A 7,469-nucleotide genomic window follows, 5' to 3' on the forward strand; every position below is an offset into this window, starting at 1 on the left:
AGTTACTGTGATGCAAGCAGTGCTGCTGTAGCAAATTTACATGTTAATAATAGCAAATGTTGCCTGTTAAAGGCTTATTACAGAAGAGGAGAGCGCAGGTCCACAGCACTGACTGCCTTTGAATGAAACAAGAGCAGGAGTGCTGGAGCCTTACTTTGCAGAACATGAGATAGAAGGTGTTTGCCTTCATAATTGTTAGAGGATAAGTAACTCTGTCATTACAGCTTCTTGTCTGTGCACAATATCCTCTGCAGAAAGAACGACATTCCAGGCTATTACATGATTCCCTTACTGCAGATACTCACATACAGAGACTGTTATGTTGGGAAAAGCTGATATTTTCAATGCTATCAAAGCAATTCACTTGGAAATATTCACTTGTTTATTTTCTTATTTTACATCAATATCCTAAATCTCCATTTTCTCCTATTCCATCTGTTTGCTATTCTTACATGATCCTGCCATCTAATTAGATTTTTCTACACCAGGATGGAGTGACATGCACCATACTGACTTATTTTTAAACTTCAGAAAACCCATTACTTACTACTATAAAGGTTTCTGAAAAACATTGACCTTTCCTTTTTCGCTAACTTTAACACAACTTCTCACGCATGTTTTCCTTCAAAACAACTTAGGTCAGCTCACCTCAAAGTTTCTCTACTTCAGAGACTCCCTCCAACACAGGGCACAGGCCACAGAGACAAAAATAATCTTTTTACATCCCTGCCTGCTGCTCTTTGCATTTCAGAGCAAAAAGAGCATTTCAGTCACTGGGTGCCAAGATGCTGAGGAGGATTCACTTTGCTTAATGTCTGTTGTCTTGTCTAGGTCAGCTGTCTGGGCTACCTTCCTCTGTAGCCAAAGAGACAGGTAGGCGCTTGCAGAGGATGACAGCATATCCTAAGAAAGATATATAAAACATAAACAGTAAATCAGCCTGCAAAGGTACATATCTGTCTCTGGGGACTACACAGTAATTGTAGGAAAAGAGTTTAAATTAATGATCCTTTGGATAGCAAAAATTAGCTGTAAGAAGTCCTTGGGCAGAGACAGTAAGTGCCAGTACTAGGTCTCAGTGTCCTATCACACTATGTGTCCACAACAAGCAGAAACATGACGCCGTTCTTCTGAAGTCCAGCAGTAAGATCTGCGTAGCCACGGCCTTCATTATTTGGCTGCTTCATTACCTGCGTCTCCTGCTGGCACTGTTAGCTACTGACTAGCTGGCTGAGCCCAGAATCAGACCTCCACAGGGGGAACTTACTGAAGAAGAAAATTTCCCTCACCTCAGCCACCTTCCTGCTTCCGCAATTTGGGAAAAATTTGCATGTCTTCTGCAGTTCAGAAAGTCTCCTTTTCTAGGGTGAATTTGCTCTGAAGAAATACTCAGAAACTTCTGCATTCACCCTCCTGCTCTTCTTTGTTTGCCAGCTACTTGACCAGAACATCAGCAACCAGAATGCCTAATCCATCTGCCTGCAGAGTCCCACGTGCATGTGGATTATCCTGTTCATGCTGATGACAGAATTTGGCAGTATGTGGCTACATTGCCCAACAACAGTTCAAAAAAACTGGCACTGGAAGAGATAGCACATGCCAGGACTGTGGCAATTTGACACAAGCAGCCCTGGCTCAGAAATCCTGTAATTTCTAGCAGGAAGCAGTAATACTGCTTCTTCCTTAATTTGGACTGCCCTATATTGCACATCTTGTGATGGAAATACTGAAATATGTTTGAAGGGGAAGATTGTTCCCTTTTGCCTATTATTTGGTAATCATAGAATCATGGAATGGTTTGGATTGGAAGGGATCTTAAAGATCACATAGTTCCAACCCCCTGCCATGGGCAGGGACACCTTCTGCTAAACCAGGTTGCTCCAAGTCCTGTTCAACCTGGCCTTGAGCATTGCCAGGGATGGGGCAGCCACATCTTCTCTGGGTAACCTGTCCCAGTGCCCCACAACGCTCGTAGTAAAGAGTTTCTTCCTAATATCTAATCTAAATCTACCCTCTTTCAGTTTAAAAATTTTCCCCCTTGTCCTATCCCTACACGTCCTTGTAAAAAGTCCCTTTACAGATTTCTTGTAGGTACTGAAAGGCTGCTCTAAGGTCTCCCTGGAGCCTTATGCTATTTTCCAAGTTCAATATATTTTTAATTGGTGTAAAGCCTGTAGAGAATGGCAGAGTTTCCTTTAGAACTAATGTGGGTGGAACAACTGACAAGCCCTTCCTCAGGTCTGCAGCAGGAGCAGCAGACTTTGTATTAGTAACCGACTGGGAGCAATAGTACTGGTTTTTAACCACCATGTTTGCACGAGATGCAGACTATTTAAGTAAATAGGGCGCCTGCCGCCTGCTGAGGACAAAAGAATGTTAGCAAGGGGAGAGGTGATAAAATCCTTAACATTTGTGATACAGTGAAAGAGAAAAGTAATTTCTTTCTGTAGAATAGCAATGATTTAGCATGAGAAGGGATGTAGGAAAATTGCAGTGCTGTAAAGCTACTATTTTTTCTGAGTTGACGCCTTTCACCTGTTAGGATTATACCCTTTGATCCCAGGCTCTTGTCTTAAAAGTAAGTAGGTCTCTTCTAAAACCTAAGCATAAAGATAGGACAGGGATTGGTTGTTTTGCAAGAAATAATTGCCTTTGGGCACTTCTGGTGGTTTTGGTGATCATGTATACATGTTCATCTTGGGATCACAAGAAGTATGATTTGTATGCACATCATAATAAATTTTCAGGTAATTTCAGAATATAGTAGTTACTGTACCGTCACACCACCTCATCCCCAAGAGAATTAGGGAAAACATATGTAATAATCCCTCTAAGATACTTCAGCTTCCGAAATTTTTCAGTACAGGTTCTTCTTCGAGTGGATGATGTTTCTACATATTTTAAAACTTTCCGTGGATTTCTCCTTGAACTTTTCCTGATTCCTCTTGAACCTCTGTAAACTTTCAGGTAATCTTGCAGTACGGACTTCCACAATTTCACTACATGTTTTTTTTGGAATCCCCTCATTTTGGTCAGTTCTCTGTAGGGTCTTTCCAACGTACTGACCACAGAGTTGACACCTACAGAGCTTTCTCTCAAATACTTCTCACTATTATTTATGCTTGGGGGGTTTTGACTGTGGCAGCATCCAAAATTCTGCTATAAGAGACCTGTTGCTAAAACTCTTGGCCAGCAGAACAACGCTCTGCCTCCTGCCCTGGACACCACACCAACCTGCCAAGTGGATGCACACATTAGTTTAACAACACTCACATAACAAAATGAGGCAAAATTATTTCAGTTAGAATGAAGAATTTACTGTAATGGAGCCTTTTCTCATTAACTTCAGAGTATATTTTCCCTCAATATATTTTGCTCTCCGTGCTTCACATTATCCTTTCATAATACAATCTAACCATCAGCTGCATTTCTCATAGCCCTAACCTGACAATAGGGCCTGGCGGATCTTAGGGCATGTTCAGGGACCAGCAGTAGACGAAAGGTTTTTAGAGAGAAGAGAAAGTGAAGAAATACAGGCTATTAATGTAAAGAAGGAATCTAAGAAAGCGGTTTGTCACATAGAAGAATATGCAATATAAAGAAGTAAATTAGATTCTCCTATTTACCTACTCTCAAGGGAACATCTGTGAAACTCAAAGGCAGAAGAAATATTTTTAAACGTATAATTAACCACAAAATTTATTGCCACAGATATAACTGAGGAAAGAATGTAGCATCTTACAAAAGTGTTAGAAAATTGGGTAGGATGTTGGCACTGGGAACCCCACAGCTGCATTAATTACAATGGCTTGATTTAATGTATTTAATTACAATGGCTTAATTTAAACCTCAGACTTCTGTTGGGGCCCTCAATAACTACTGAGTGAATTGGCGGAAGGAGAAGAGTGAGTGGGAGTTGTACAAGCAGGTATATCTCTAATTCCCACCACTGCGTTCAGGCCTCTTCTATCAGGTCCTGATTTTTGTGGAAGAAAATTTACTGGGCCAGTGAGGTCACTGCTCTGATTTAGTACCACAGTTATAGCAGACATAACATGCACATTTTTTGGTGCCTTTGTTTATCAGACCTGGAGAACTCCCTTGTTCCTTTGGACCAGTGAGTGTGGAAAGAGAAAGCTGGTCTACAAGGGAAGAAATCTGAGGCAGGATTTTATTTAAAACCAGCTAAGGCACCAAGTTTTCTGTCCCTACGCTGTGGTAACATCCCACACCCAGGGGTGGCTATGCAGCAGAAGCAAATTTTTAGGTAATTGGAAAGGCAGGTACTTACAGTTGAACTACAGGCAAAACCACTCTCTTGGGTAACTTAACAGATAGGTCTTCACAGCACAAGGTCTCCTCCTTAGTTTAAGCTAAAAGTGTCTGTTTCACTAATAATTCATTTTCAAAACAGATAATTAAGCAGTGAGACATTGCAAGGCATTTATTGCTTTTTAATAATGCATGGCACAAGGCAGAAGAATTTTGGCACTAATTTGTTCTTGATAACCTTTCTAATTCTCCAGCCTGTCCTGAATCTGAGGGGTTTTTTGGAATGCCTGTTAAAATGTAGACTTCAGGGCAACATGTGGATCATTAAACCCAAGACCACAATTAGGTTGTAAAGCACTGAGTATATGCATATGTTTTATGAAAAGTCCATGCCTGTGATTCAACTGTGGAAACCTGAGGCTGTTTTGGTTTCGGTTTTTTGTTTGGGGTTGTTTTGGGATTTTTTCCCAGAATAAAACCTAACCCAGCAAGATTTAATTGGATCTCTGTGGGAGACAGTTCATTCGTTGAACTTCCGTCTCTCCCTGGTTTATTTTCATGGGTCTATATATGAACAGAAAAAAATTAGTTTCTGATTCCAACCCATTAAGAGAATCTCCTAAAAACATAAAAGGAAATAAAATCACCAAGGGTTTTGTTCTGATTATTCATGTATAAATTTCTAAAAGCTGTGAAAGGGGAAAAGGTACTGTTGCTAATTGTTAAATGGGACATGATCCAAAAGCCGGAGCCTACAGCCATGGGAGAAGGATATATGCATGGGGTTCTGGAGGATATTTTTTATGTTTAAGACACAGCTGGAAGGCAGGTGAAGCCTCTGGTAGTGCCATTTCCTATATAAAATTCAGTGTATGGCATGTTTCCCAGTCATTCCTCTTTGCAGAAATCAAGTCATTAGGTGGTCATTTCTCATCTCTAGGAGACTTAGAGGCTTCAGATCGATACTTCAAGTAGGAGATTAGTGGATATCAAGCATCAGGGTTTGCAATTATTTAATTCAAAGGTGAGGGAAGCAATTGGAAGCAAGTGGTGGCATGGACTAAAATAATTAGATCAGATAATTCTTCTAATATGAAGTATATATATATTGCCAAGGAATACTGAAAAACAGACCAGAAAGAATTAAGTACTCATTTCAAAAATTGCAGACAAGTAGTTTCATAGGATCAGTGTCACTCTGGTTGAAAACATTGTCAAAAGAGGGATGAGGAAAGCACTGGTTCTATAAGCCTGCATGTTAAAACATTTTTATTGTGTCACAGTGATTAGCATCCAAATACAGGTGTCATGACAGGTTAAATTGCTTTGCCAGGCCTCACAAGATTCTTCAATGGAAACATCATTTAAGATCAGCTACTGCCCTACCTCACATGTCATTCAAAGATTATTCAATGTCTTTGCCACGGATGAGTGTGCGGTGACTGTGCAGGTTCACTGATTCTCACAGCAGGTAAATGTGGAGAGGAAGAAAAACATAGGTAAGTTCTCAGCTGACTTCCTATGGGACTAAAAGAGTGATGTGAAAATTGAATGAAGTCTTTGCATGATACATTATTTTGTGGGTTTTCTGCAACAGTGTGTGAAAGAAAAGAACTAGTAACTAAAGTGGTGTTAATGTCAAAGAAAAGCGGTTACCCTAACACCTGCTATTACCCCAAAACAGGATTGTTTAGCTTGTTTGGAGGATTTTTTTTTGATGTTTTTGTTGTTGTTGTTGTTGCTGTTGCTGGTTTTTTGGGGGTTTTTTGGTTTTTTTTTGTGGGGTTGTTTTGGTTGTTGTTTTTTTTTTTGTGGGGGGGGAGTAATTTTCTCAATTAATGTTACTAATTCCTCTTATGAAAAGAACCATAGAACATTGAGCCAATTTTGCAATTGCATATTGTTAATCTAAAACAGAAAAGAGAAACTGACAGAAACTTGAACTCCTTCTACTCAGGCACCACCATACTCCAGAGCACAGTGACATTCAGCTGGCCGCTGAAGAAGGGACAGTGAAAGCTCCAGAGCTAAGAGGGCATGATGTGTCACTGGGGTGAAGGCTCAGTAATATTCCAGGATAAATAAATTCTCGGAGACCCTACAGCTAAATTCCAAGCTGGTCCCCTGCGTTAGTATCCACAAAACCCCTCATATCACTACTAGATATGTAACCACAACAGTTCTGTGGAGCTGTAAAGTAAGAAGTTCTCTGTTACTTGGCGTCACATTGACAAAATTAATTATGAACAGGAATCACCTTAGCAAGACTGTGAAGATGCCCTGTTTCAGTAGTGTATTGGGAAGGTCTGCCATTGTGTAGATTTTTATTAAATGAGTATGTAAGTTTTATTAAGTTTGCATAACTTGTGTGTGTGTTTAAATTTGCTGTTCCTCTTATCTTTCCTCCATGCTTTTCATCTGGTTATATGTATCTTTTATTTCCTGTATTTGCTATCAAGAGAATTGAAGAAATAAAGGATTGTGCTGCACAGATAAAATGCAGTGGATCTGCACTTCGTGTTGCCACCTTGAACAAGCTCTAAAGATGAAGGCTTCAGCTTTTACGTTTTTGCCTCTTCCTTGTGACAGTAAGTTAGAAAAGGTCATGGCCCAGATTTTTTAAATGTCTAACTGCAGTGACCTCAGTTTCAGCAAGGTGCAGGATAGACAGAATACAACAAATCTCCTGTATAAGAAATGTAATTTTTTTGTCAATGTTCCTTAACAGGCTTTGGCCTGTAAAATATACCTTTATTCAGCTTACCTCAGTTTGCCATATACATAACTTTGGCAAGTCTTTCCCAGGTTCCTGATGGGCTGCTGCTGTAAAAAGGAATTAACAATATAAATTCTACTGTCTTTTGCTTGAGTATAATTCAGTTAGTCTCTAAAGTGCTTTGTGGAGTTACCTTGCGTACAGAACCTGGCCCATTGTCTCTGTGGGAAAGTAATTAACATGTTAATTGGAGGGTTTTAGTGGGTATAATTACTTCAAGATCCCCACTGACATTTCATGTGGCATTTCAGTTATTTAGTAGGAGTAAACTTGCAGTTATGTCTCTGTGCAACTCCATATTAAAGAAATACCCTGGCACAAATGCTTTTCAGTTGGAAACACCTTGTCAGCTAGTTGAGTTTTGTACTTCATTACCAGCAGTAGGAGTGTGTGGATTTTTCCTACTTGTAGAGTGGAGCTG

Source organism: Lathamus discolor, chromosome 4, assembly GCF_037157495.1.
Source record: "Lathamus discolor isolate bLatDis1 chromosome 4, bLatDis1.hap1, whole genome shotgun sequence".
NCBI classification, from domain to species: domain Eukaryota; kingdom Metazoa; phylum Chordata; class Aves; order Psittaciformes; family Psittacidae; genus Lathamus; species Lathamus discolor.